The 22,032-nt window shown below is 24.7% G+C and overlaps 1 pseudogene; it reads right to left on the reverse strand.

The window, feature by feature from the left end:
- Nucleotides 1-12,818: 12,818 nt before the first annotated feature.
- Nucleotides 12,819-14,816, reverse strand: LOC145828826 (dehydrogenase/reductase SDR family member 11 pseudogene; annotated as a pseudogene).
- Nucleotides 14,817-22,032: the final 7,216 nt, after the last annotated feature.

Consider the following 22,032-nt stretch of genomic DNA (forward strand, 5'->3'; position numbering starts at 1 on the left):
TTTTACTAGGAAAGCAAAAATTAGTATAATTGTATACTTATTTTGTTAGAATAAAACACTTACTTTCAATAATCTAATGTGTAAAACCCTCTCATCTCATTAAAATGACCTAAACACTTTGTTAGTTTCAAACTTTGTTAGTTTTTATGAACTTAATTTTTAACAAAAAATTGACCCTAAAATGTGTAAATTTAATAACCTGGAAAAAATTTTGAAAACCTGGAGAAAATTTGTCAAAAACATTTGACAACCCTGGAATAATGATTACTGCAAAACTAATAGTTAGTTAAATTTATTTACATATGACTTTTTATTAACAGAGTACAGCTTGAATTAATACTTTCCTGGTATTTTTATTTTACTTTTTAATTGCAATTTAAAAAAAAAACTACTAGGTTTGACTGGATTTTACTTTTTTGCCAAATACTTGACTAATATTCAACTGCATATATAATTATTTATGATTAATTCTAATTATTTTGTATAAATGCAAAATTTTTGTTGAGATTATCTTTTTTATTCAAACAATCAGAGTTATAAACTTGTCTATACTGAAAGAGATTGTGTACAAGATTTGTTTAATACATAACTTAAGTACCATTATAAGAGATTATCAGTTATAATAATCTAAATTTGATTTAAATCTAAATAATCAATAATAAACAGTCTTTTCACAAACAGTCCAAAAATATGTTACTAAAGTTATTAGTTGATTAGGATACCTCAGACTAGGATGAAATTTAAAAAAAACTCAGGCTGTTTTAACTTTTTTTTTAAGTTAGATTATATAACTTCTATTTAATTTACAATCTAGCTCATGCACTATATTAGTTTCACTATTTGAAAAACATTTGTTATGTTGTTATCAAACACTTCCTTTATTTTACTAAAATATTTCTGTTTAAAATGTGTGTTTGTTTTTAGTATAGACATCAAAGTATTTAAAATTTTCATGATAATACAATAGAAAAATTTTAAAGACAATAATAAAGTTTTTTTTATTTTTTTTTTAATATAAAGTATAAGTTTTTCATATTTTGTAATTTGGTTACCAATTAATACATTATTGTGCAAAATCCTTTTTCGTTTAGTTATAAAACAGTCAAAGTGTATTAATTCTCCGATTGATTTTTTTTTTAATTGGGTTCCCTAATTACATGGCTTTTATTTCTTAAAGAGTAAGTTGTATATAAACATTCAAGTAAAAATTAAATCTTACATAATCATAAACAATACAGTTTATAAAATATAAGTTATTATTTATAGCAAATAGTTTTTAGTTGAATATGTTAAACATAGATGCCATTTGAAGATAAAAAATTGTAACAACTGAAGAATGAAAAGTTTTTTATTACAAGATTACTTTATAAACTAAGTGTTATGATAAAAAACATATTTTTGTTAGATATAATACAACTTTCTTGAAATAAACAATTTTTAATGTGTTATAATAATATTTTATTTATGTAGGTTTTCATTATATTTATTTTATTTTTGGTGGATTGCAGAAAAAAATTTTTCCTCTCAACAGTTAAGAATTTATTAAAACGTGTAAGGCTAAATCAGGTTATAGCAATAGTAGCAAAGTTTTAGGTTTTGAAAAAAAATTTAATTCGTGAGTTTCTAAAAAAAAGTACAACAAATGCTGTAAAACTTCTGAATTTCTTAGAATAATTTTTTGGGAAAGAAGTTTTGTTTTTATAAATATATTTTGTATAATAACTAACAGCGTAATGTTAGGACAATTTATTGACATAAACTAAACAAACAAATATATAGTTTTTACTTTTATTATTATTTTGCATTCAGTGGTATTTGATTTTATTAAATGACGGCTTTTTCTACTTCACATCAACCTAATTTTAAAGTTATTGATCAATTTTGTTATTTTTTATTTTTAAATTTTATTTGATACATTTATTTTAAAAGTTTTTTAAATTCTTAAATCACTCTAATTTTTTTTTAACTACCATTTAGAAAACTTGAGTGATTAAGAAAATAAAAACTAAAAAAACTTTTAAAAGCAATGTATAAAAATTTGAAAGTAAATGTACAATAAATACAAACACAATTAAAGCTGTAAAAAAGATAAAAATAAAATAAAAATATCTAACATTGTTGTTTTGTTAAATTAAATGCATATCTTATATAGATAATGCATGAGGTCTAGAAAAAAATCTGAATACTGAATATGTATTTGTTTTAACTTAAAATTGTCATGCTTGAGTAAATTTTGGCGATGTTCTTAAAATTGATCTGGCAACTATGCCTATCCAGCTGTGCAAAACAAGAAAACGTGTTTAAATACCTTAAAATAAATATTCAAAATAAGTTATTTAATCAATAGGCAAATAAGCTTAGTTATTGGCTAAATCTTTTTTTTCTACAGAAATTATCTATGGCTTTTGAACAGCTAATATGACTCACGGTAAAAAGAGTACCTGCTTCAAAAGCAAACATTAATGCATAATTGCCAAAATGGCTTTTAATATGTTACCAAGTAATACTCATTTGTTATAGTTGTTATACATGTTAGATTTCCTAAATAGTGGCAGTACCTTGTCTTAGTGTAATATATTTTTTATACTTAAACTAAAGTAGGTTTTTTAAAACAGAAAAAAAGAAGTTTTTTTTTTGTATTTGAAGGCAGATATGAACATTTTTTATTGAAGTTGTGTAACTTTAAAAAAATCTAAAAGTCTGTTTCTCAAAAACTTAACAAACTTTAAAGCATTTAGTAAACGTAATGCTCAAATTTTGTAAAAAAAACAAAAGTTTGAGTTCATAATACAGAACACACTTATGAGTTAATTTGAGATTATAACAAAATTTTAACTCCGATACCACAGAATTTTGAAGTCTGCATAAAGTCTAACTCACAACCTCAACATTAGAGCTAAACTTTTTTTCAATAAAACACTAAATTTAAGTTAACTTGTTTAGAACAAAAGTCGCAGCTTTGAAGTTTGTTCTTAGTTCAAAATAGATATCATACAGTAAATCTGGTTATTTTAAAGCAGGTACTGATGAAATTTTGCTTACAATTTGTTTCTTTAATAATTTTTGCAATTGTTTAAAATCAATATCATTGGGAAAAAAAAATCCTACAAACAAATAGTTTTAGTGTTAGTGTAATTTACTTAGTCACCATTACTTATGGTACCATAAAAAGTTCTGAGTATATATTTTGTTTTAACTTGAAATATTTTACTTAAACAATTGTTTGGCTGATAGAAATCTCGTAACTGTTTTTTGTATCAAGATTTGGGGTACTCAGAACTCTAATGTTGCTATTCAAGCTAAATCTTTAATTCTTAATAAATGTTTGTTTGTTTGAATTTGAAATGTCATGCTTTGTTAATTTTGTGGACTTTGATTATTGAAATTTGGCTTGATCTAATTGTATTTATAAGTCTTTTAAAGCAAGTTAAGACGACAGTTTTAAAGAAAAGTTTTTTTATAACAATGTCGTAGTCAATATAAAATTAACACTTAAAATAAGATCATCAGTTTCTAGATTTTGAACTTATAAGTGTGCGGAATTCTGCTTTACCATAATGTAAAAACCTTGATTAAAATTTATAAGCTTAATCTATAAATTCTATATTTTTTAGTAAAATTTTATACCTTGTTTAAGTACATTTTTTTCTTATAGAAATTGAATAAAAGTAATATTTGTTATCATGAAATAGACATTTCAATTTATAATAAATCAACAACAGCAAAAATGTTGTTTTATTTTGGTCTTTTTTTTGGTTAATTTTATTTTTATCACAAAACTTGAAATTTACTTTTCAAGTTCATCCTGACAGACATTCTTTCTCTTAAATACACTTCGATAGAGCAGTCTCAAGCAAGCGACATTTGAAAAAAATATATATTAAACTTTTATAACGAATAATTTAAAGTGTGATCTTAACTTCAATTTATTGTAAATAAAACCAAATTTGTCATAGAAAATCGCCACAATTACTCAAAATGGTATCTCAATTTCAAAAAAAAGTTCAGTATTCAGTACTTTTTATTTCTGTAATTCTCGTAACCAAGCTTAAAAGTAGTAGTAACAGAATGGACTTTTTTTATAACCATTTTTTATTTAAACTGTAATTAAATATTATTTTACTCTAATACTTTGTTGGAGTTTGCGTTAAAGGATGTACATTAAGTAAAAAAATTAACTTAATTTTTTTTTTTGTTCTTGAGTTTTTTTATTTATGATAAGACAGAAAGGATAATAAGAAAATTTAGTACTTTACTTTTGTTTTATTTAAAAAACTATTTTTTACTAGGAAAGCTATAGTTTATAATTCTTTTTTTAAATAAAATACTTACTTTCAAATTTTTCTTTTTATTTTGATGTAGATTACCTTTAAATAATATAACGTATGGAAAAGTGATTTAAAGATAAATATCTATTTTAATTAAAACAGTTCTTGTTCACTTTTCCGGACATGCTGAGCAAGAAATTTTTGTAAAATTGTCCGGTAAAACATTTTTCCGGATAAGTACAGTCCTTGTTCTTGTTGGGCAAGATTTTTCTGTAAACATGTCCGGATAACCAAAATTCTGGATAACTACAAAAAAACTATTTTTTCATACAATAATTAAACTGCGGCATATAATGCGATGCATAATTAAAGTGTTATGGTAAAAACAAATACATAGTAATTGTGAATAGTATATAATAAAATGATAAATAATAAAAGCTAAATTTTAAGAAATTTTATTTATTTTTTGTAAGGTAGAAAAATCAGACTTATTAACCCTCTGCAACGGTATATGTTTTTTGAGGGTCAAGCAAGTAAAATTCATAATATGTAATTCCACCTGCTCTAACTATTAGTTTACAAAAAAAGACTAGTTTTTGCTTAAAAGAAAATATAAATTGTATAAATCTTTAATAATAAAAAACAACGTAAACCTATCTCTCTAAATGAATAAAAAACTTAAACAAAAAAAAAAACAGACGTAAAGAAAATGGACAAAATTGCAGAATTTATAAAACCACTTACTGTTTTCCTACAGCATGAAAACTTAAATATTTGTATCATACAAAAATGTTAGTGTTTAGTATTGAAAAGTTTTTGATTTTTCTTCTGACCGAAATTTTCCGGATAAGTGAAGTTCGGATAAGTAAATAAGCACTGTACTAAAACTAAATTTTCTCGTAAAATAATATAACTGCTGTATATTAAGTTCAGCTCCCCTTCTTATGCTTTTTAAACTTTTTTCAAAATATGGTACAAAGTCGACCTGCCTACGCTAAACTGTTCATTATAAAAGACTTTTGCACATTGTTTGATTGCCATTTTAAATACTTTCTAATTTATTTTAAATGATAGTTGAAACTGTTTATTTTATATGTCTTGTCCATTTCTAAAACCTGGTATGTTGAGTTGTCAAACTTCTATAACTTAATAAAAATAATTGTCATGCACCTTATCTTAAACAAAAAGTTAACTTAATTAAAAAATTAAACATTAAAGAACTGTTATGCATTCATTTACTAAAAAATAATAAAACTTTAAATAAAAAACTTAATGTCATATTTTAAGAAATATTTTAAAAAAACGTTTACGCTGACTTACTTTACATACAAAGGTTTTTAAAAACTTATACAATTTTATACAAAGTTTTAAACTAAGATTTCGTAGTTTTATTAGGCTATAACAATAAACTAAACTACAGAATTTATAAAATCACTTTTAGCTTTCTTACAGTATGAAAGCTTAAGATTTTTATCAAACAAACTTTTTTGCGTTTAATTATGATTTTTTTTAATTATCTTCTCTTTTGAAACTGTCCGGATAAAAAAATAAATACTGTAGTAGAAAAAAATTCAATTTTTGTTAATTTGTATAATGTATAATAAAATCATAACTTATTGAAAATTATGCTTAAAAAAATAATATATTTCTTTATCTAAATTTAAACTTAAATTAAAGCAATGTTAAATTTTTAATATGTTGTTTGATTGTAAAAAAACTTATCATAAATTTATAAATATTTTATCCACACAATATTATACATAAATAACATTTTATTAAACCACAAAGGTTAGTTAATAGGCAAATAAACAAGAGATTATAAATGAATATGTGAATCTAATTTTTCATTTTATCCTCGCTAGTTTACCTACTGAAGATAATTAATGTGCTTTTGTATCAGTCCTTTAGTAAAAAGAGTCATGTTTAGGTAAAGATTATAGAATGTAGTAAATAAAAATATTCAGATAAAACTAATGTTCATACTTTTCACGACATTGTTTCTTAATCTTTTTTTTTTATTGATGAATTTATACATTTCTACTTAATATATTTCTATACTATGAAAGTTTTGTAATAAATTATAAAGTACAACTTTCAACAATTAAAAGTTTACAAAGCTCATATACAAAACTTTAAACGTTTTTACAATTAACAAAAACTGACTTTATAAAACTGACAGAACTATTTACTTAAAAACTACGTTATGTCAAGCAACCAACTTGAGTTCATTGAGAAAAATATACTGCCAGCTTTGTACAAGCATCAATATAGCTGGCCATTTCATAACCCTGTTGATACAGTCAAATATGGACTAGATGTAAGTTTTTTTATTTAATAAATTTGTATCATTTCCTTGAATATTTCAATGGAAGAAAAATTTTGTAAAATACACTTAAAACTTGTGCTACTTATAAAAATCAAATAGATAATATCAATTATGATTTATATGAAACTTTTATTTTAAGCAAAAACTTTATCCAACTAAAAACGATTCGCTGCCATTGAAGTATAAACAGCTCTTCGGAGTTTTAAAATATTTCAATAATTTCATAAAAAATCGGCAGTGACACGAGGTAAGGTGGAACTAATAGTTTCCAACTCTTTTTTTTTTTTGTAAGTTTTGCTTGATTAAAGCTGTTTAATGCTCTCTTCGTAATATCTGATATGCTTATACACTTATCATGATATCAAAAACTAAAATGCTTACTTTTAATTTTAGCTATGAAACTGTGTTAAAAGTTTTATGTGTTCAAAACTTTAAAGTTATTTACAATCCACAATATTTTTTAGTCAAATTTATTTTTATGCCAAGTATAAAATCTTATGCTAATGTACGTCTGAAATAAAACATTTCAATAATTTTTAAGGACTACTTCGACATCATCAAAGAACCAATGTGCATGAAAACTATAGAGGAAAATCTACAGACAGATAAGTACAGTGACGCTCAAGAATGTATGGAAGATTTTACTTTGATGCTAAAAAACTGCTATACATACAACAGGGTAATTGTCAAGTTGAAATAACTAAAACACAAAACTGATATAAATTATGTTCATTTTTAGTCGGTATATGTTTTGATTTGAAAATTAATTGTAAAAACTTGCAAATATTGTTTTAAATACTTGTGTTCTATAAAAAAATATGTTTGCTTCCTAATGAAAACATTACAATAAAAATTTTTTATGCTTATTTGGGAATGATATTTAAAAAATTATTATTAAAACAGAAAGGTGACGATGTCTATGTAATGGCTCAAGCCCTCGAAAAACTTTTACGCAGGAAATTTCTTGAAATGAAAAAAATCACAAAAAATAGCAAAAGGGTATGATTTAGTTTTGGTCTAAAAAAATAATATTGTGTTTTTTTTTGGTTAGAACTAAAATAAATGATGGTATTATAAATTTTAAAATTTTAAACACTTAAGTTAGAACAATATTTCTGTTATACTTGACTAAACTGTTGTATATTATTTATCATAATTTATAGTTAGTAAGTACAAAAGAAATGTTGAAATTAAAAAAAATTTAACATTATGAAATTATTGCACATACATCAATATGTTTTTACTAACAATATACTGAAATTTTAAAGAAACACAAAACAAAATCGGAGGACGATTTTCCAAAACCAAGTGAAGATTTACCTCCTGAATCTAAAAATAAAAAACGGTAAGTTTTCAAATTTGATAAAGATATATACTTATTTTTAACTCCGAATTAACTTTGTGTTATAATTAGAAATAAGCTAGACCTTTTTAATTGTTTTTAAAAAATATTCTTGCATAAGGTTTTTAATTTCAACAGTAGAAAACAAAGAATTAAGCTCTCAGTAAAATCCGATGGCATAAACGATTTAGAAAATGAAAGTGCCACTGAAAACGAAAAAAGTTGTAGCATTACTATAAGGAGAAAAAAGGTAAAGTTTTTGTTACTTACTTCTAAATTTTAGTTTAATTTTTCAATAATAATAAAATAGTTTCAATAAAATAAAACATTGTGTTTTAGATTAAGATTAATGACTTAAGTATTAAATTGCAAAGTTTACAACTTAGTTTAAGAAAATTGTTTCTGTCAAAATTAACCAAACTTTTTGCGATATATTAACAACTGTTGTTAGCAAATATGAAAAAAAAATTAAATTTTTCTAAAATTAGAAAACTTTTGCATACACTTTCTATTTTTTTTACTAAAAACTATTAAAATTTTATAGAAACCTAAAACTAAATCTGATGAAAAACTGCTGATCCCAAGTAAATCTATATCTACAAAACCTAAGAATAAAGGAAGGTAAGATACAAAAGTTATAACAGCTAACTACAATATCAAAACTTTAACTCATTTTGTTTTATTTTAACAAAAGCAATGTAAAACAAAGTAATTTTTAAAGTTTAAACTTTTGTTAGTTTCATAAATAAAACAAAATCACAAAATTTTGATTTCAACAGTAGAAACCAAAAAGTTCAACCAATAGTAAAATCCGCTAGCAAAGACAATTTAACAGAAAATAATGCCAATAAAAATAAAGAAAGTTGTAGCAGTACTAATTATAACCCTCCTCTACCGACTTTGAAGATCAGAGGTTTAAACACAAACGAGTTTGAAATTGTGAAAGTAAGTTTGGTAAATTTTTTTTTTTTCATTTTATTCTACGCCAGAAATTTGCAGCCTTTTATAAGTCGCGGGCTTCATTCTAAAGGAAAGAGTCTTCCGCGGGCTGTAGTTTTTTTAAAACGATTGTAGTTAGTAATATAAAAGTAATGTTTTACATAAAAATATGTTACTACATAAACGATATAAGAGCTCTAGTGAAAATTTGTAATTAAATTAAGAACTCTATTACAATTTTTCATATAAAACATTTTCTTTTTGTAATTTCAATAAGATATGTTTTTAGTCTGAATTTACTTATAAGAAGTCAAATTTAGTTTTGAAGGCCGAATTAGCCTGCAGACCGCAGTTTTCCGACCCTGCTTTAGGCAAACATTTTGTTGTTGTTTTTAAGTAAAATAAAAAAAGTGGAGAACATTAGTTTTAAACTTTAATTTAATAGAATGTTATGATATTTATAAGCTGAAATGTTCTACCTGAATCTACTGTATAAATAACAGAAAAAAAGTTCATTACACTTGTTTAAGATACAAAATAACCAGAAGTGGATACTCGAACCAAAAAAAAAAACTAACTAAACCAAATCAACTAAAATTATTTTAATATTAATAAAAACCTATCAATAAAAAACAGGATGATGAACCAAATTTACCAAACACTTCTGAAGAAACAGTTAAACATTATTATAAAACATCAAAAACTTCTAAATATGGTGCAGATATAAAATCTAAAAAGACTCTTGATAAATCTCAAGATGCTGGAGATAGTTAGTTTATTTTTTTAAACTATTAATAAGTAGAAAACATAATGATAAGATTTGAAACTATCTTTCTATTTCTTTTTAGACTGTGCGGTTTAACTAAAATGTGTGACTTTAAAAGGCTCTATATGTTAGAGAGAAAATAAGTGTTGGTAGTAGCGTTGTATGTAAGAGTTTTAGAAAATGTTAAAATACGTTTAGGTATATCTGGAAAAGAAAAAGCTAGTTGTTCTCAAGACATTTCGAAGAAAACAGGCTCTGTCATAAAAGGAAAATTGCCCAGTAAAAAACATCCAGGACAGTTGTGCCAGAGGAAGAAATGGTCAATTAAAAATTTTACGAAAAACGATGCAAAATCTACAAAAACGAACAAGATTACAAACAAGTATTCAACTTTTAATGAAACTAGTTGTTGCTTTTGTTTTCTATAAATTTAAAAGTTATACTAAAGTTAAAGCAAAATATTAGACTTTTTATAATTAAAAAAGGTAGAATTTATCTTAAAAAAGTTTTCATTTTATGCTATATTTTCATCAACTAAGTGTAACTTTTCAAATTCAACTAGATATCAAGTGTAAAGAGCTAAAGCGTTTAAATAAATCTTTGAATACAAAGTGATTGGTCTAAATAGGTCTTTAGAAATTATAATTTACATATAAAAATCAATTTTTAGAAGCAAGAGACCAAACTTAAAAAGAAAAGATTACAAAGAAGTTAATGTTGATAAAACAGGGAAAAAAGTTAAGTTTGGCGATGGTACAAAAACTAAGAAAGGTGATCTTGGAAGCAGTATGCAGTTAAACGGTTATGTAGAAGAAGTAGACGAATCAGATCAGAGTATGAAATACATTTCTCTGCCTGCAGTGTGAGTTTAATTGAACATTTTTTGAATCTTTCACAGAATACTTTAAAACTAGCTACTAATGTAAAATAACGAAATGTTTCATTTGGATCAAACGGTTTTAGTTTTTTTAAACGACACTCAATCTTATACTTACTTAAGAAGTTTTAGTTTCAATCTGTATATTTAAAAACTGTCATAGTAACTTAAACTTTTCGTATGAGACCTTATAACTTTAAATTAAAAAAGTTAAAAGTATTAGGTTAAAAATGTCCTTAAAAAAATGATGAATTCACAACTTAACTAAAGTAAATAACTTTTATTTCCTTATTTTAGTTTACCTATCTGTAAAGAGTTTATTTAATTATAAAATAGTACATACTTTAACCTTTCTTTACTTTACTATATTAGATATAGTCTGTTTAAAACATCAAAGCATGATTACATAAACTTTGATATTTTTAAAAAGTGCAACATATGAAAAAAAAGTTGAACAAAGTAGAGAAGAAAAAACTAAAAGAAAAAGAAAAGAAAAAATTAAAAAAAAAAGAAGGGAAGAAATTCAACAGAAAAGAAGAAAAGAAACTGAGCGAAAAAGAAAAGAAGAATTTGAAAAAGGAAGAAAGCAAGAATTTGAAAAACGGGAAGAAGAAATCAACCGAAAAAGAAAGGAAGAAATTGTAAAAATATTGAGAAAAGAAGAAATTGAACAAAAAAGAAGAGAAGAAATTGAACGAAAAAGAAAAGAAGAAATTGAACAAAGGAGAAAGGAAGAATTTGAAAAAGTAGTGAGAGAAGATGAAATTGAACGAAAAAGAAATGATGAAATCGAAAAAAAGAAATTTGAAGAGTTTGAAAGAAAAAGAAGTGAAGAAATCGAACGAGAAATAGAAGAAGCTGAACGAAAGAGGCGGGAAGATGTTGAAAAAAGGAAAGAAGAAGCCCAGCGTAGAAGATTGGAGCTACCTACGTTTGACTTGCTGGTGCAAGAAAGAATCATGACTGAAGTTGAAACGCTTTGTTAACAGAAGATAAAAGTTCATACCACAGGCTTATTATTTATACTTTTAGTACACTTTTATGAATTTTTGTTTACTAGGGCTTACATACTGTCACATAATGTGAATAAATAGTATGTTGGTGTATAGTTTGTACAGTTTTTATTTTATTTGTTTTCTTTAAATTAAAAAAAGTTGAAGCAAACATTAAATTATAAACGTGAACTATTAAATAGGGAAATGCATTTAAGTGAAACTTGTTGCATCAGTTTTCTAATTAAAAAATAAAAAATTAGTATTTCATTTCAAAAAGTATAAATAGAAAAATAACAAGTTAGATTTTGTGTTGTTTATTTTAAAAGTTGAATTGTCAGAAATTAAACTGTCAAAAGTACTTATTTAGTGCCTAAACAATACCTTTTTATACTTGTCTTCCTTTAAAGCTCTCCTATAACTTAATTTCAAATTTTTAATCATCTATTAATTATATCATAATATTTTTAAACTCTGTATAAGGAAGTTAGATTATTTTACGTCACTAAGAAAATAATTAGCTGTATATAAAAAACATGAAGTAACAAAATAAAATTAAGAGATTTGTTTATAGTTAGCAACCTCAAACTTCTAAATTCAAGTTTTAACATAAAGTATAAACTCTAGTAAAGCTACGATAGTAAATCATCGAAAATTCAATTTCGTATATAAACTTAACAGTCCAAAATAACTAAGATTCTTAAGGTTTAATATATAAAAATGCATAATAAAAGCAATAAATTTAAGTTAATTATGACAATCTTCAACAGTGATTATACAATTAGTTAAAGCTGTTTAGTGTTTTATCTAATGTATATAAATTAGAGAATCAAAAATTATTAAAAATTATATGATCGGCCAACTGCGGACCGCAAAGCAAAAACATTCGGCCAGCGAGATCCTTAGCAGTTTCAGGTTTTATTATATATCATATGTTTGGTTTCAAATAAGATATTTATATTGATTACTATAACTGTTTCAAATAAATTCGGCCTGCAGCAGACTTCGTTTTATAAAGTGCGGCCCGCGAGCAACTTTTTCTAAAAAATTTCACTGCGACTTATAAAAGTCTGCCGAACCATGATATAACTAAACGGCTCAACGAACTATAAACATAAGACACATTTATATTTTGAGTATGCTACTAATTAACAGAAAAGTACACAACTATTTAAGTGAATGATTAAGAAAATCACAGTAAACTAAAAGCGAACATATAGCAGATATTTTAAAAAGATTTTTCAGTGGCAAGTATAAGAATGTCTTTATATTCATGTTTTTCAGTGATTGAAAGAAAATGCTTCTGCATCAGCAATGTCGCTCGCTTTCAGTCGCTAGTATAATGATGTCTTTTACGTTCATATTATTCGGTGATTGAAGAGCAAACACAACTGCATCAGCGATGTCGCTCGCTTGCAAGCATTCGATGTTGCTGTACGTTTGTCTGGCTTTTTCAGGCTCTCCCGGTCTCAATCTATATATCACGTAGAAATATTAAATTTTAATAAGTTACGATACTATACACTGAAAAAATATAATATTTTTTTCATAAATTACTTTAAAAAAGAATAAAACTCATACATTTTTCGCGCAATCGGTTTTAATCTATTACACTTAAAGATTACTAAAAAACATTTGTTTCAAATATACTTTGTTATGTTAGTATAACTTTATAGCTTATTGGTATAGCTTAACTAATAAAATACTATTTAAACACATACTAGTTCTATCAACGTAGTATATGTTTGTCTTATTTGGTTATTAACTTATAACTAATCTAACTAAAGTATAGTTTTTATGACCGTTACTTCCCACATTTAACCAAAGTTAACTTAGTTACTTAATTAAAAATAGATTTGATTGCAAATACTGAACTATTATTTCTGTGTTTTGAAAATCAAATAAAAATCATTCAATTTCAATTTTGAAACTCAAATAAGTTTATAAAATCCTTAATTCAATGCCGTATAGCTAACAAATGTTTCTGAATAAAAATTATTTATTTTTATATTTTGCAAAAAAAAAACATTACGTTTTACTTCAAGAAAAACTCTTTAAAATTAAACAAAGTTTTTGACTATCGTAGAAGTTAAATACTTTAATTAATGGTATGATAATACTTTTCTATATGTGTTATCTCTAAAATAGACTACGTAGACCATATTTTCATTAAATAACGAGTAAATATTAGCAATAGCTTCCTGTAAAAGGATAAGGTTTTTCGAACTGCACAGTATGCACCGTATAGTAACAAAGATTAGTAGCCTAGATTTAGAAATCATAATTTATTGATTTCCTTTAAATATAAATTTTAAGAAAGTACTAGTAAAAGTTAATAATTTTTTTTTTTCAAAATAACTTATAACTTAATATGTTTACTTTAAAAACTTTGAACTTCTTATTTATTTTGAGTATACCAATTTAATTTTAAAATGTTAATTATCTAAAAAGTTTAAAATTTAGTTATTTCCAATAAAAAAAAGAGAATTTTTGAAGCCAATTAATTTAAAAATTAAAGATTTTTAATTGACCTAAAATCAAAGTGTGTTTCAGTGAGCCCGGGCGAGATGGCAGTGCTTCTGATGTGGCTGTTTTTATCTCTGAGCTCTCTTCGCAGTCCTTCGGTGAGGGCGGTGACGGCAAACTTGGTTGCAGAGTAGAACGGAATTCTGAAAACACGGTGGCCACAAATGCTGTTTATGTTGACAAAGTGGCCATCATCGATGCCTCCCTTTTCCATCAGCTTGTACGCTTCTCTTGTGCATATGCACAAACCGAGCACATTCACGTCCAGCATGTTTTTCCACTCCTATGCAAAAAATACTAATTTTTTGTGTTTGAAATTTTTTTTATACGTATACTAAACTTTAATTTAAAATGTATGTAAACTTATAAACTTAACTAAAAACAACTCTTTGAGTGTAAGATAAAATAAATACATATTTTTAGTTTTTGATATAACATTCTAAATTGTTTCTACAAACAAACTTTTGTTTCACCAGAAAGCAATGGCGCATCATGACCCAGCCCTGCGTTGTTGACGCAAACGTGAAGTTTCCCGAGCTTTTCTTCAATAAATTTGAACATATCCAACACCTGAGATTCGTTTGTCAGATCACATTTCACAGGCAGCATTTCACCTGGACCTACGCTGTTCACTTTACTTGCTACTGCCTTCAAATCGGACTCATTGCGAGCGCAGCCTACAACTTTCATTCCGAGCTTTACTAGCCTTTCAGCTACTGCTTGGCCAATGCCTGTTGAAGCTCCAGTGACTAAGGCTACTTTGCCAGAAAGTGAAGTCATAGTTAGTGTTTTTACAAGCCTGTAATATCAATTTGTTGTACAGTCAAGGATTTAAGTTAAACCTATCTAGTGCTTAAAAACCGATACTTTTAAGCTTATTTAGCTATTATCTATTACTTTTTTTGTTGAAAATTTATAACTCTTCAGGGCTGCTACTCTTTATGGAAAAAAAGCTAGCCTGCGTTGAATCAAACTAGTTTGAGATGGCCTGAAAATGATACTTTTAAGCTGCTAAAAAATATATATGCTGAAAACTTGAATCATATTATAACTGATTAAGTATAAATACCTTAAACTGTAGTTATTAAAGCTTTTCACCTATAGATAGCAAAATTAGAACAGAAAACCTTAATAAATTTACAATTATGAAAAAAAAAATTAGAAACAAAAACAGCCTTAGATCTAGAATGTTTATAAAACTAGCCTGAGTAGGCCTGAGTTTCTCAAAAAATTCTAAATTTTCTGAGTTTTTGGCAAAACTGCAACCTATCAAACATTACGAAATTTATTTGAAAGCAGTTGAAAATTCATGTTGTTACTTGATGAACTTAAAAACAACCGGAAACTACGCAGTTAGAAAAACAGTTAGCTTTAACTTTACACACTATAATAAAAGTTTATCAATTTGTTCAGTTTTTTAATATAATAATCAATAGAAAACATTTCACTGTAAAACAAAACAAATTTTTCAATGAATGCTAAATACAAGTATATATAGCTACGAAATCACCTGTGTATATTTATTTCTTAATAATTTTTTGTTGACTGAATTTTTTTTTAACACGATTTTAAGATCCTACGAGGAGATAAAAAGAACAAAAAATAAAATATTTTTTTTTTTAATGCGATAAGAATAAAAGTAGTTAAAATAAATATAAAATTTATATTAAACATAGTACTGTATTTTGTTTAAGTGTTTTTTTTTATCTACTTTAAAAAAAATATGGATTAAACTAAACTGTTTTACTTTATTTTTCGATATAAAGTTTTTTTAAGGTAATTTTTAAACTGAACAAAGAAACTAACCGTAACAAAATATATCATTAGCTCAGAGACTGCAGCCAATGAGCTAAAAGTGATCTTACTAACAATAATTTCTGGTCTTTAACATTTTTTTAGTTAAAATAAAATCTTTCATTATAAAAAATAAAAAGTTTAAGAATTTTTGCAACAAAAGTTTACTAAAAGTATAATTTTTGTACTCGAGAGTAAACTATGTTTTTGAAATGTCTAAATGTTATTATATTAAAAGCTAAAGCGTATACAACTTTTTATTTATATATTTTGTAAAATAAGTTAACAATTTTTTTGTCTTCTACATATCTTTAACATTTTCGCTCAAAAACCTATGAAATTTTAGAAAATAACCTTAATCAATCATAAAAAACTAAAATAATGGATAATTTTTAATTTAAAAAATACAGCTTATAATAATTTAAAAATTTTCTAGTAAGTATTAACTTTATTAAATCAGAGTGATCGTTTTAGCTTAAGTGACCTAAATAAAAAAACTATGACGTACTTAATGACCTCTTCATAAAAGGACAAGCGGAAACTACGCACTTAGCAACAAAGTTAACATTAATCATTATAATAAAAAATTATCAATTTGTTCAGTTTTTTAATATAATATCAATAGAAAAAATTTCACTGTAAAACAAAACAAAATGTTTAATGAATGCTAATTACAAGTATATATAGCTACGAAATTACCTGTGTGTATTTACTTCTTAAAAATTTTTTGTTGACTGAATTGTTTTTTAACTCGATTTTAAGATCCTACGAGGAGATAAAAAGAACAAAAAATAAAATATTTTTTTTAAATGCGATAAGAATAAAAATAGTTATAATAAATATAAAATTTATATTAAACATAGTACTGTATTTTGTTTAACTGTTTTTTTTTATCTACTTAAAAAAAAATATGGACTAAACTAAACTGTTTTACTTTATTTTTCGATATAAAGTTTTTTTAAGGTAATTTTAAACTGAACAAAGAAACTAATCGTAACAAAAAATATCATTAGCTCAGAGACTGCAGCCAACGAGCTAAAAGTGATCTTACTAACAATAATTTCTGGTCTTTAACATTTTTTTAGTTAAAATAAAAACTTTCATTATAAAAAATAAAAGTTTAAGAATTTTTGCAACAAAAGTTTACTAAAAGTATAATTTTTGTACTCGAGAGTAAACTATATTTTTGAAATGTCTAAATGTTATTATATTAAAAGCTAAAGCGTATAAAACTTTTTATTTATATATTTTGTAAAATAAGTTAACAATGTTTTTGTCTTCTACATATCTTTAACATTTTCGCTCAAAAACCTATGAAATTTTAGAAAATAACCTTAATCAATCATAAAAAACTAAAATAATGGATAATTTTTAATTTAAAAAATACAGCTTATCAAAATTTACAAATTTTCTAGAAAGTATTAACTTTATTAAATCAGAGTGGTCGTTTTAGCTTAAATGACCTAAATAAAAAAACTATGACGTACTTAATGACCTCTTCATAAAAGGACAAGCGGAAACTACGCACTTAGCAACAAAGTTAACATTAATCATTAAAATAAAAGTTTATCAACTTGTTAAACTTTATAAAATAAAACCATGCACTATTTCTTAATGAATACTAATCACTAGTTTATAACTAGTTCTACAAAATTACTTGCGTGTATCTCATTTGTTAACAGTTTTTATGTAGGTTGAATTTTATTGCTCAATTTTAAGATCTTAAAAGAAGAAAAAAGTACAATAAGTAAAAAAAAAATTGTTTAATGGTTGTTGTAAGTGTAAAAGAAAACACTTTAACTATATTATTACTTTTATATTAACAATAATACGATATGTTATTCGAATGTCTTTTATTTTAAATACGTATTTAACTTATTTGGGATTAATTAGACTTTTGTATTTTAATTTTCAATAAAAAGTTTTGTTTTGAAAGTGGTTTAATATTTTAAACAGAACAAAGAAACTAGTTGTAACAAAAAAGATCTGAAACTCAAAGTTCAGCAAACTGCGACTGATGAGCTAAATGTGGCCGAGAAAAGCAGCGATTTCAGGTCTTTGACACATTTTTAGTTGAGTAAAAAAAAACTATTCTTAAAACTAGTTTAAGATTTTTGAAACAAATCTTATAAACACTCTGTCTTTATTTTTTGAGTATGAGTAAACTGCCTTGACAATTTTATTAGTTTATAACTTAAATAACTCTTATATACTTTTTATTTAACTTAACAATTTTAGAAATACTTTGACATGTGATAATATCTTTTAGTAAATATGGCCTCTTTCAATAAATAATTACATAATTGAAAAAAATAAGGTTAAAACAGGAAGACAAGCAAAATACATCAAAACAAGCATGAACTCATTGCAGTTAAGTTAATTCTGTATTTGCTTTATTTATTTTAATTGTAACTTTTTTAATTTGAAACTGTTATTATTGAAAAGTTACATATATCTAATGTAACGCAATAAAAACAACATTTTTTTTATGTTCATTAAATTTCAATTAAAAAAAAACAACCTTTATATAATTCTATTTTATCAACGTTTGACAAAAATATATATATATATACTCGAAAAAGGTGAAGTAGCACTATCGGTAATAGGTCAACAGTTTTCGTGTCTTAGAATATTGGAGAAACTAACAAGAATTCAAATAGCATTAATAAAGAATGTAAACGATTAACAAGTGACGATTATATTTTTACCAAATAAAGTGACAGCTTGGGTTTTATTCGATTATTATCGTTGAAAACTGGGTAGATTGAAAACTCGGTTTTTTCTTTAAGCCAATCAAAACGAAGCTGATTTTATGTTTTCAAACTATTCTTTTTCGCTTTTGTTTTGATTAACAACTGATATAAATACAACCAAGATAACCTACACTCCAATTAATAACAAATTTAATAAATATACAGAACAAGCAAAAATGTAATGAGTTTATTAAAATTGGTATTTACATGTTATAAAAAAGTTATAAAGACCTGTTAGATCAATTTATGTCTGTTACGAATGTAGTTATAAAAACTTTTCTGGTAATATGCTGTTACTTAATTTGTAAAACTTTATTTTTTATTCTACAAAGTTTGCATTGAGTTAAGTTTGTTGATTGAATACTTTTTATTATACTAAATAGTGAAAGGCATAGGGGTGTTTTTTTTTTATAAATGTAGATATTTCTTATTGAATTTATAGAGCTTAAAATTTTGTTTAAAAGTTAAAATTAAGTTATAATATAATGAAATAAAATTGATATTATTTGGTCGTTTAGTCTTTTTTTATCAAACACTTTACGTAAAATATAAAGTTTACAAAATTGTTTTTGTAGCAATTTGTTTAATAGTATAACTGATAAGCATTACAAAATGATTTTTAAATTGCTGCTGTTACCAAATAGTGTCTTCTTTTCTCATAAAGGCTTGTAAAAGGGTCATCTAAAAGTTTTCTAGTGTTTATTTCAACTAAAAGACTAATATTTGGGAAACTAATAATTTACAATAATTCACTAAGACATCTGATCATAAAACTTTGGTTCGATTTACAGATTTAATTGTTTTTAAACTCCACTTAGAATATTTTCTTACTTTTTTTGTTTATTTTTTTGATATTTTTTTTTACTATACAAATAAAAGCTACTAATGGCTTGAGGCAAAATAAGAACAAGGCTTTCTTAAATTCAATTTTTATTAATTTTAAGTTTGGCATTTATTTTCTTTTGGCCATTTTTTCCGTTTGAAGTTGTTTTAAAATATTAAACTTGTACAATTTAAAAGTATTATATATTTAAGTAAACTAAAATGGGAGTAAAACACTAAACCTATAAAAAGTATTTGTTTGTAATACACCAATCTAATACAGGGTCGGCAAACTATAGCCCGCAAGTCAGATCTAGCGTAAGTACATCGCGTAAGTATTTTTAGTCTGAAAAAAAACTTTCGAAAAACAAGAAATTTTCAGTTTTATTGAAATAAATATTTCCAAACTTACTTTTGGTTAAAATTCAAGTAAACATTTGTCTTTATTTTTATTTATTTTATTGCTATTAATCTATATCTTTGCTTTCTTTCTCTTTTTTTGTTTAATAGAAAAAACTAACTTTGTATTTTCTTTTTTGGAACAGCAGTTGTTCTAGGTTATTTAATATAAGTTATTCTTTCTGAAAATCTTCACTTTTATACGGTTTATTAATTTAAGGTCTTAACTTACAGTTTCTAAAGATGCCTTCCAAGACGTTAGAAAAACTAAAGTTTTTTATTTTTTATTCTTTTAGTTTGATACTATATGCAGTTTGCCACCGATCGAGCTGAAAAAAAAATCCTGACTTTTCCTGGTTTTTGATCAAATTCTTAATTAAACCGAATTAAAATTATATAAAAAAAGACTAGCAGTTATTTAAAGTTTTCAATCTTATTTTTATACAGGTCAAAACAATAGTTTATTTGCATAATTTTATCATATGACTTCCATTGCATCATTTAAAGCATTTGTGTAAGACTGATTTATACTTAATAAGCAGCTCTATATGCTAAATAATTGTACCTTTACCACATATTAAATACACCCGTGAAACCATAAAAGGCTTTAACTTAAAAAAAAGGTCAATTAGACCGTCAAAAAAAAATTGAAAAAGCAATTTTTTTTGAAAATAGCAAAATGCAGCTGATAGTAATAATAAACTTTTTTATTAAGAACATTTATACATCATTCCTGACATTCATAAAAAAAATATTTTGCTGACTTTGCGGTAACTCTATATTTAGTATTTAGTTTTTTTTTTTGTTGAAACTATTTCATTAGATAAAAACGTAATAAAAAAACACACTATGAATGGATTTCTGTTTTTAAGGTCTAATCTTGGTGTTAAAATAACTGCTAAAAACAAAAAAAAAAATATCTGAAAATTTTGTAAAAAAATTCAATAAAAATAAACTAAGTGTACTAAAATATTAACAATATTCTCCAAATATTATTATAATTAGTAGGCTGAAAACTTAAATATACTGCAAATATCAACAACCAAGTTTCCCAGGAATAGTTGCTGCTTTTAAAATGGATACTGATAAAAGAAGTCAAGTAAAATCAAAAAACTATGTTTCATAGTAGGCAAAAGAAATCCTGGAAACATAATTATGCTGTAAGCAAAAATTTAGAATTCAAAAACTTAGGAACTTTGCACAAACATCAACTTTTAAGATACTATTTTCTAGTTCATATAAACACAACACTTTGCCTGTTATTTTCAGCAGAGTTTCAAGAAATCCGATAAATGTTTGATTTTGAACAAACCTCATATTGCCGAGAGTTTATTTTTCATATAAATCTGGCAATTTTAAGCCTGCTGAGTTGCAGACCCAACTTAAGAAAAATAAGTTTTCCAACAGAGATATTATATTTAAGAACTAGGATAACTGTTTTTATTAAATAATAATCAAGAAGAGTTTTTACAGTTTTTAAAAATTGCCAAACTTCAACATAGAATCTCTTACTTTTTAGGTTTAAAAAATGTATTTTTGTTTCGATAACTTCATTTTTTTCTAAAAAATTAAACATAACATATCGCCTGTTTTCAGTTAAAGTTCAACAGTTAGATTTTAGCGCTGGTTTTAATTTTTATTAGTTTAAATGTCAGCTGAAAGTTGTCAAGAAAAGTTAAACTAACATTGTAGTTTTTTGTAAAAAAAATATCATTGCTGTTTGTAGTACGATTGCCAGAGTTCCAATAAAAAAAACTGAATAATTTTTTCTTTGTATAGCTATATATTTCTTGCATGAGTAATTTTTAGCTATTTACCAATCGCCACAACGACACCTATATCTAAAAATTTTTTGATCGTGACATTTTAAATTAAAACAAATACCTTTAATTAAATAGTCGGTATCAGCAGTCAGCACTCTACATTTATAGAATTTTGGTAACTCTACTTTACATAAAAAATTAAACACATGATCGATTTTAGAATTATGCTATTATTATACTTATCGAATAGTATTAAAAAACTCTAAAAAGTTTGGTCTAAGGAACTAAAGTACAAAAAAATATTTCAGTTTTTATTAATCTATCTATGAGTTTTATATTATACAGTTATAAACATAATAAAAATATTAGCTAAAAGTAAGAACATAAATAGTCAGTTAAGTTAAACTTCCGACAAAATCATTATGATTAAAAAGCTTCATATTTTCTTTACTTTGTTGTTCTTTA

The sequence above is a fragment of the Thalia democratica genome, chromosome 2 (genome assembly GCF_965202585.1).
Source record: "Thalia democratica chromosome 2, ktThaDemo2.hap1.1, whole genome shotgun sequence".
NCBI classification, from domain to species: Eukaryota; Metazoa; Chordata; class Thaliacea; order Salpida; family Salpidae; genus Thalia; species Thalia democratica.